Source organism: Ambystoma mexicanum, chromosome 5p, assembly GCF_040938575.1.
Source record: "Ambystoma mexicanum isolate Mex_15411 chromosome 5p, UKY_AmexF1_1, whole genome shotgun sequence".
Lineage (NCBI taxonomy): Eukaryota > Metazoa > Chordata > Amphibia > Caudata > Ambystomatidae > Ambystoma > Ambystoma mexicanum.
In genome coordinates this window covers 543,186,245-543,194,595 of record NC_090930.1, presented here as the reverse complement: position 1 = coordinate 543,194,595, position 8,351 = coordinate 543,186,245, and positions in this window count along the sequence as shown.

Sequence of the window (8,351 nt, the reverse complement as noted above, 5' to 3'; positions counted from 1 at the left end):
ACAGATCTTCATATGTAGAGGTTATGTCAGAGTAATTTTACTGCGGTAGTCTTCAACGCCCCCTGCATCACCCACTTGCGGCCAAGCACTATGTAAGTCTATCTTCCAGAAAGTTCCTTGTAGCGTGTATGTTTTTCACTAAGTGTACCACACACAAAGCATGTTTCAGATTGCTAACATTTGAGAGATTGCAGTACAATGTTGACACACATCGGAGCCACAGTCACACCTTTTACTTTGACAAGGGTTTTTACATTGCCTTCTGACATACCGTGGTTCAGGGCAGGACCATGGCTCAGATCATTACAGGAGCCGAACCTCCAAGAGTCTTGTGTAAGCCCATTGGGCAACATCCACTGGGTATGCTTCTCAGCACCTTCTTCCCTTTGTCAGCTATCCCCTGTGGCCAGCACCAAGCCGCCTGTGACCCCCAGGCCTCCATCTGGCCGGGCCACTTGGGGCCCCAAAGAGCATGGTCGTCATTACTCTGCAACACTTGTGTGCACCTGTCCACGCAGTTTCACCAGGCCCTGCCATGCGCTCCCCGAATTCAAAGTGAGTCCCTCTGTTACTGCAGCTTCATCAGCTCGTCGGAGCCAAGTCATTCACCAAGACCACCACGTCTGCCATTTCTGCCCTCCCCCCTGCACTCTCTCAGTTGCGGAGCCAGGGGGAATGGAGTGGGCGGCCTCCTCCCATGGAGCCCTGTGTGCCCCCAGCCTCCCGCTGGTGCCCTGTTATCTGCCCCCAGCACCAACATCTGCCTCCACTGTTGCATTCTCTGTCTTACTAATCAGAGAGCTGCAACATATTGTGCATTTTGAAGCAGCCATTCGTACATATCAAGGCCGACTCAGTAGCTATTACCATCTTCAATGAAAACTAAAGTTAAACTAGATGCCTATGTCGGATAGTGGGCAGATTTAGCACCAGGAGCAAAGTTTAGCTGAGATGTGGCCATCTTGGATGCTGCGTGCCAGCACCGCCAATTGAAGTGTTTTTGAGTAATATTCCGATTTTAACTTTCTTTTTTACTGTTTTGAGTGAAACAGTTGTGAGATCTGTTATCCCCAAATGACTGCTATGATGCCCTTGATTGTTAAACACTTCAAACTATTTCTTTACTCTTTCTCCATTATTTATAGCCACCATTTTAGTAGCAATTAGTTAATAACATTAGGTATGTTCAGAGTAAAATTGACTTGGACCTTACATTATATAACTTTAGAATGTAGTGCTTTTTGAGTTTGTGATACCTGCGTCTGCCCGCACCTTTGGTGGAGTCCAATGGTTGAGGTCGGTCTACATTAACAGAAAGATGACCAAGGCAGTACTTCAAGAAGACATACTATCTTGTCTCTATCACACACCACTGGTTAGAATATTGTGCGAGTTCCTTTAAAGCATCTTAAGCTAGAGAATGGCTTAGAGGCTTAAGTTCTGCATCTGTCTACTGTCCCAATCACGTCCTCGTAGTGCAGAGGTCTTCTGATACACAGAAAGGGTGTGGTGCAAGCATCTCTTCCATTCACAAAATAAAAAGTAGCAGCAGTGCAATCTTTCCTAATACGTGCACGGATCAGGAAAAGATCTGTGTACCCTTGGATCAAACACAGAACAGACACAGCCCCTGGCAGCAGTGGTGCAAGCATCCCCAATAAACAGAGAAGAGATACTGCCATAGGGGCCAAGGGGTTGAGCAAGGGCGCAGCTTGAAGTGGTCAGTATAACCCACTGAGTGAAGTGCCTTTTTAGGACTGGAGGTGTGTGTTAGGACCAGAGCTGCCAAGAATGAGTTCCAAGTTTTGTTTATGCTCTCAATTGGAGCTTCTTTCGGTCCGTTTTTCACAAGGCTGATTTGCAGCCCTTCTTAGGTAAAAGCAGCATTGAAGGCATAAGGATAGTGAGGGCAAGTGTCATCAGTGACCCTTCGTGTGTATCGTCATGAAAAGTGCAATGTTTAGTTATTAACAATGGTGGGCCGTGTGCATTTTAAAACCACATCCCATCAGAACGGATTGCATGTATATGTGGAAGAAAAGAAATCCAAGCTGTTTGCGCTAAAAATAAGTAATTATATATTTTTTTTTGCACTATCGTCTGCATATTTCATTCACAAACCATAACAGTAATTTACATGCCTTTTCAAACAATGAAAAACAGGTGGCCTAATTGTACAACTACAGAGAAAACACAGACATCTCCCGATGACCTATGACTTTGCCACTTGTAGCACGGCCTTTTTAACGAAAAGGCAATACTACAATTCCAGAATGCAGAGAACCCGTGCAGTTTGCACCTCTCTCGCTTCCAATGGCATAGTTAAATCTATTGAGTTATCAAGTTTCAACAAATTATTATTTTAACTTCGTTCTGCACCCCGGCCTATATACAACTCATTTTGTCCAATGTCATGTATGAGCAGTCCAAATACTATTTTATTGGCATTCTGATAAGTCTAGTTCTGCACTGCCAGTGAAATAAGCATAAAGTGATAGGAGGAGCCAGGAATGGGACACAGAGGTCATAGTTTTGGCTATAAACATGTATTCAAAATAAAAGGGGGTTGAAAAATGTCTCGCTGTCCCTAGTCTAAGAGTTGTTTCTTTACCTCAACCAAAACGAAGTGTCTGTCCTATGTCAACATGTCCAAAGCAAAAATGTCCTGTGTCCGAAATCCTATCCTAGCCCTCCCATTCTAAAAGTAACTCAAAAATGTTAAGGGTGATGTCTTTCGGCTTCAAAGTGCATGAATGTTCAATATCAAAGATGTAACTCCAACACAAAAGTTTCCAATAGATAAAGTTCACAGTTCCAGAGAATGGCTCCGTTCACCTCTTCAATATACTTTAAACTCTTAATGATATGAGTCTTCCTTGGACTTTTCTGATCAATCAAAAAAACAACTTTTCCTTTTCTTTAACGTAACTTCACTCACACGCTTGTCTTTATCCGGTGTATTCTTCTGCCAGGATGTTCTTTTATGATTTACTTTACTCACTTGCCAACTTGACTTTGCCTGTTATACTCTTATGCCAGGACTTTGTTGTGCAGTTGACTTTTTACAGTTGCAAACTTGACTTTGCCTGGTATACTCTCCTGCCCTGGCTTTTGTATGTGATTCACTTTACACACTTGCAAACTTGACTTTGCCTGGTATACTCTCCTGCCAGGGCTTTCCCTTGTGATTCACTTTACACACTTGCAAACTTGACTTTTCTTGGTATATTCTCCTGCCAGACCTTTCTCATGTGATTCACTTTACACACTATTGTTCTTCCTTTGGAAATATCGGTTCTCATATTCCCTTTCATTTGCTCCACTTGCTTTTATCTGAGTTCGGCAATGCTGCTGAAGTGCCCCAGTGTCCCAGTATCCCTCCTGAGGACTCACTTGCTTTCCCTGGCATTTTTCAGCTCTTTTGCAGTAAGCTGGCAGCCATGCTTCGGTGTCCCAGTTCCACTTTACGTGCTCATCGGCGTCGCTGAATTACTTCCACATCTTCCGTTGTTCCCGCTTGCCTACCAAATGCTTCTCTGTGTTCGGGCGGCGAGGATTCTGCTCTCCGGTTCCCGTGACCGTTAGGAAGTCTTTCCTCTTCCTCTCATGGTTTCCACACAGCGGACCGGCATCTGCAGTTCTCCTTCTTTGTCCTTTTCCCTGAGCCTGCTGGCTCCACAGTCCTCCCTGTGGTTTTGCAGTCTCTTGGTCAGCATCGAGCAGGCGAATCCTCCCCCGGCAGCGTCTCCCTCATTCATGCTTGTCTGGGTTTTAAAATGTCCCGGCACCTATCATACACTTGCAACCACTAAAGCACATTCAAAGTTTCTTGTTTTGACTGATGCTTATTGTTCCATTCAGCCTCCTCTCCCCAGTACTTTTACATGTCTTGGGAACAACAGACAGTTCTTGCTATTTGCTGTACATAACATTGGAAGGTGTCAACAGTAGGTCCTATGGATTGTTGAAGGGAGCCATCACAATATGCTATCAAGGCTTGAGGAATGGAGGGCGTATCCATAAAAGGAAAAGAGGGATACCATGTCTCATCAGATGATGTTGTGTCACTCCCATGAGGGTTGCCTCCCCCAAGTGTTCCTCCCTCATATAGCCGCCCTGAGGGTCAGGATCAGGGGGCCACATGGGGAGAGGCTACTGTCAGGAAAGGAGCAATGACATCATCAGATTAATCACAGTGAGGATACAAGAAATCTCAAATAAGGATGAATCACGTACGCCAAACATGGTGTGGGGAACAGATCGCACCTTGCTGACCACCAAACACAGTAAGCAGGTTGTGGTAAGAAAGTATTAATGGGTAGCTTTTCGTTTTTAGTCAACAGCTCTTTGCAATTAATGATTTCCCCATAGTTTTGGGCCTACAAAACAAAACTATAAGTTCTGGAATCCAAAGTGCACTTGATATAACCAGCGTTTGATGAAAGCATCAAACAATGCCGTGGGACCGCTTAGCAATATATTAAAGATATTTCAACTTTAGTGTCCTTTTCAGATCTTTCAGGCTGTTCCATGCCAAGTGTGAAGAACTCTGTCAGTCCTGACCCCAGGTCCATTTCACCCCACTTATCCCCTACTTGCAGTCCTGCATTTATAAAAGGAAAAAGAAACTTCATTATTCGATATGAGCACATCAATGCAAGCCAAAAAGCCAGGTTAAGCAGATCATAGATGATCTAAACTGGACAACACCATAGCTTTCTTTCTGCATTTTTTTGAGAAAAGAGTGTGAATGAAGGAGTGACATTAGATACAAGTGGCAGTAGATTGTCAACATTGCCAGATTTATTGGTCCTCGATATGTTATTTTCCATGCAGAGCACTATTAGGTTGTGAAATAATCCAAGGTATACAAATTACCCAATGTTCTAGTTGGGAAATCTGATCAGGATGATATCGACCAGTTTCTGGCTCAGGTGTGCCAATAGAAATGTCCCAGGGTATAGTGTGATTTGTCTTTGTTTCCTCATGAGCAGGGGAAGTTGGATCTAGTAGATGGCAGTTTGTGGAAAGTACACCATTTGCAGGTGTATATTGCTGTAATTTGTTCTCGCTATAAACAGGCCCCAAGTCTTATTTGTCTCTACAGGCCACCAATATAGCCGTATAGACTGAGGAAGAGGGCATTATCGTTAAAATTACCCCTCCTGTGGTGTATAGGGCTTTTAGCCCATAGTGGTACTAGCAAATCGTGTTTTGTAGTTTTGGTGGTGACGATTAATAATGAGAAAATAAATAAACAAACTCAGTAAATAAATTAAATGTTGCTATATTTTGTAGTATTTAAATAACACGGTTATCTTCATAAATTAAGCATTTAAAATGTAAACTTGGTTAAACGGGGTAGGGTTTAACATGATCATGCATTAGGGGTTGTGTAAACAGTTTCTCGATAGAAAAGTGAAAGCATTTCTCCATGTTTTAGCTTGCTCTTTGGTTTGTTAAATAGGATGTTTCATTGAGAAAACAGGTCTTCCTAGAGAGGAAGTGTCTCTTTAAAGACATTTTACTTGGAAATTACATTATTGTTCCCCTGTCTGCTTTTGAAATCGAAATGTTCAGAATGCAGCCATTATCAATAGTAATTGACTGCTCTCTAATATTCTGATTGGCTAAGAGGGCAATAATAACCTTGAGGTGTTATAACTTTTTTTTAAAATCAGTTTAAAGTGCAATTGGTTAATTAAAACCTTATACACTATATCACAATAAAATTCATACATAAGTACAGATAGAATTAAAAGAGAAAGCATAACTTCACATTATTTCTCAACATTCACAGTATACAGAATAATCAGATAAAAGCCCTTATTAAATTCCTTCCCATCTGATACGTACAGTATACTTTTATATTATTCCATATATTCAATACAAGAGGTGTCTTATTCCTTCAATTTTTTAGGGCAAGATACATCCTAAATTCAAAATGAGGTCTTTAAGAAAGATATTAAACATTAAGAAGACACGTTAAAACACATTAAATGATTGCTCTCTTCTATATATAAAAAGCTACCCCAACATATACCATAGTTTCAGCCTCATAAATGGTCGACCAAAACTGGTCTGATGTTATCATTCTTAGCTCACTCACTCATTTACCATATCCTTTATAATACCATTCTTGTAGTTTTCCACACTGAGTGAGTATATACCTAATGGATTATATCTCCATAATGCAATGTCTGCCCAATCTTTCCTCTTGGGGTATCCCCGTCCAAGCCCCGTGTATTCCTTACATGGGAGAATATTAAATCGGAGTTGCATAATAAATCTCACCAACTATTTCCAGTTTTTAACAGACAGCGTCTTGGGGTTATGGGCTTTATATCTTGCAAGGCATATACCCCATATTGTTTCTTTTTATAGAGGCATGTCAGGTTTTTACTAAAATCCCAAACTAATGCTTTCTTTTTTAGATATTTAAGTGTCATATTGATTTCCCCTTTATCTGTGGGAAGGTTCATATTAATTTCTTTAAAGAAAGAGAGTGTTATATCTTTTAAGCTTGTCATAAAAGTATTCAGTTTTCTTTTCTCATTCATATTTTTGCCAATGAGTTTCATTAAATTCTCTTCCTCACTTTCCCACATCACAATCCTTATATAAAGTTTAAAGCAACGTATTTTCCACAAGGTTTCCAGAGAAGTTAACCCTAATTCACACCTTATAGCCTCTATCGGGGTAGACCCAGAGATGCCCAGCAAAGGTCTCTACAGCTTTCCTTCAAGTTGTTCATACATTTTTCCTCCACTGATTCCAGTGCATGTAGTGCCCCAGGGATGATACGGCTTTTATATACTTAGAGGTATCCTTCAACGGAATATCCACCACTACCTGACATATACTTTCTTATAATGTTCCATTTCTTAGTCACTTTGGACTCAACCATTTCATAATAAAATCCCTTGGGGGGATTATTCATGATAGGAATATCCAAATAGGGGTAGATATTCACCACCTCCAATATTTCAGAGTTAATATGCCATCGAAAAGTTTTTTTCCTTCTTCCTATTAGACCCTCCAAACACCATTATCTTAATTTTACTTATATTGATGTTTAAGTTATTTTCATTGGAATATAGGTATAATACATTTAATATCCTTTGAAGTCCCAGTGGTGTTTTATCCAATAATATAGTGTTGTCTGCATACATTAGGCCACTAACAGCCTTGCCTCCTACTTTTGGTGGGAAGTTATTTATGGTAGCATATCTATCCCATAGATCTGACACATAGAGGTTATATAACACTGGTGATGTCACGCAGCACTTTTAAGGCCCCTATTAGTTTTAATTACCGGGGAGATTCTATCTCCTTTGCCTAGGCTAATGACAACAGTTGTATCGCTATACATTTCCTTAAAAAAAATGTAAAATTCTAGGGCAAAGTTTTCTATCCATCCATTTTTTCCAAAGTTTGTCTCTATCGACACTTTCAAATGCCTTAGAGTAATCAATATAACACACATATAGTCTTGTGCCTTTTTTATCCATGGTGTCAGAGATAATATGATTCAGCATGGTTAGGTTGTCCCGTGTACTATAATCTTTTCTGAATCCTGTTTGTTGAGTAGGGAGGAGTCCCTTCTCTTTACTCCATTTGTTTATACTCTCCACTAACAGTGAGCAGAACATTTTACAACAACTAGCAACCATTGCTAATAGGCGGTAATTGTCGGGGAGCTTTCTGTCCCCCTTTTTTAAAAATTGGTACAACTATAGCTTTCTGCCAACTGTCCGGGATGATGCCTTTCTCCCATATATCCGTGAATAATTGGAATAGTAACACTGCCCATTTTCTTGGGTTACGTTTAATAACAATATTTGCCAGCCCGTCTGGTCCCGGGGCTAAAGAGGCCTTCATCTTTTTTACTATCGCAAGTATGTCTGACATTTCATAGGGAAAATTTTGTCTCCAACTTTCCCAACTGCTATTATATATGTCATTTATCCTATTATCTATAAAGAAAAGTTTGGAAATATATTGTACACAGGTATCCTGTCCCACTTCATTATTTTCTCGATTACAATCTTCCAACTAATATTGCCGGTACAGGTACCAGAACTACTTGGAGTCATGGGTTAGATGTTATTACTCTACATTATGAGGATGAAGGTCCCTGTGAGCCCTACCTGGGTTTGAACTTGTGACTTAGAGATCACACATTTTTCTTTGTATCAAGACCTCAACCCATTGAGATCTGATACCATTATTGACCTGCATGATTAAATATACACTATTGTAGTTCTTTGAGCACGCAACACTAATCACCTGTTAAATGATATTTTGAAGTATGTCAACTTTTCAAATGCTTGTGGTAAACATGTTAAGTT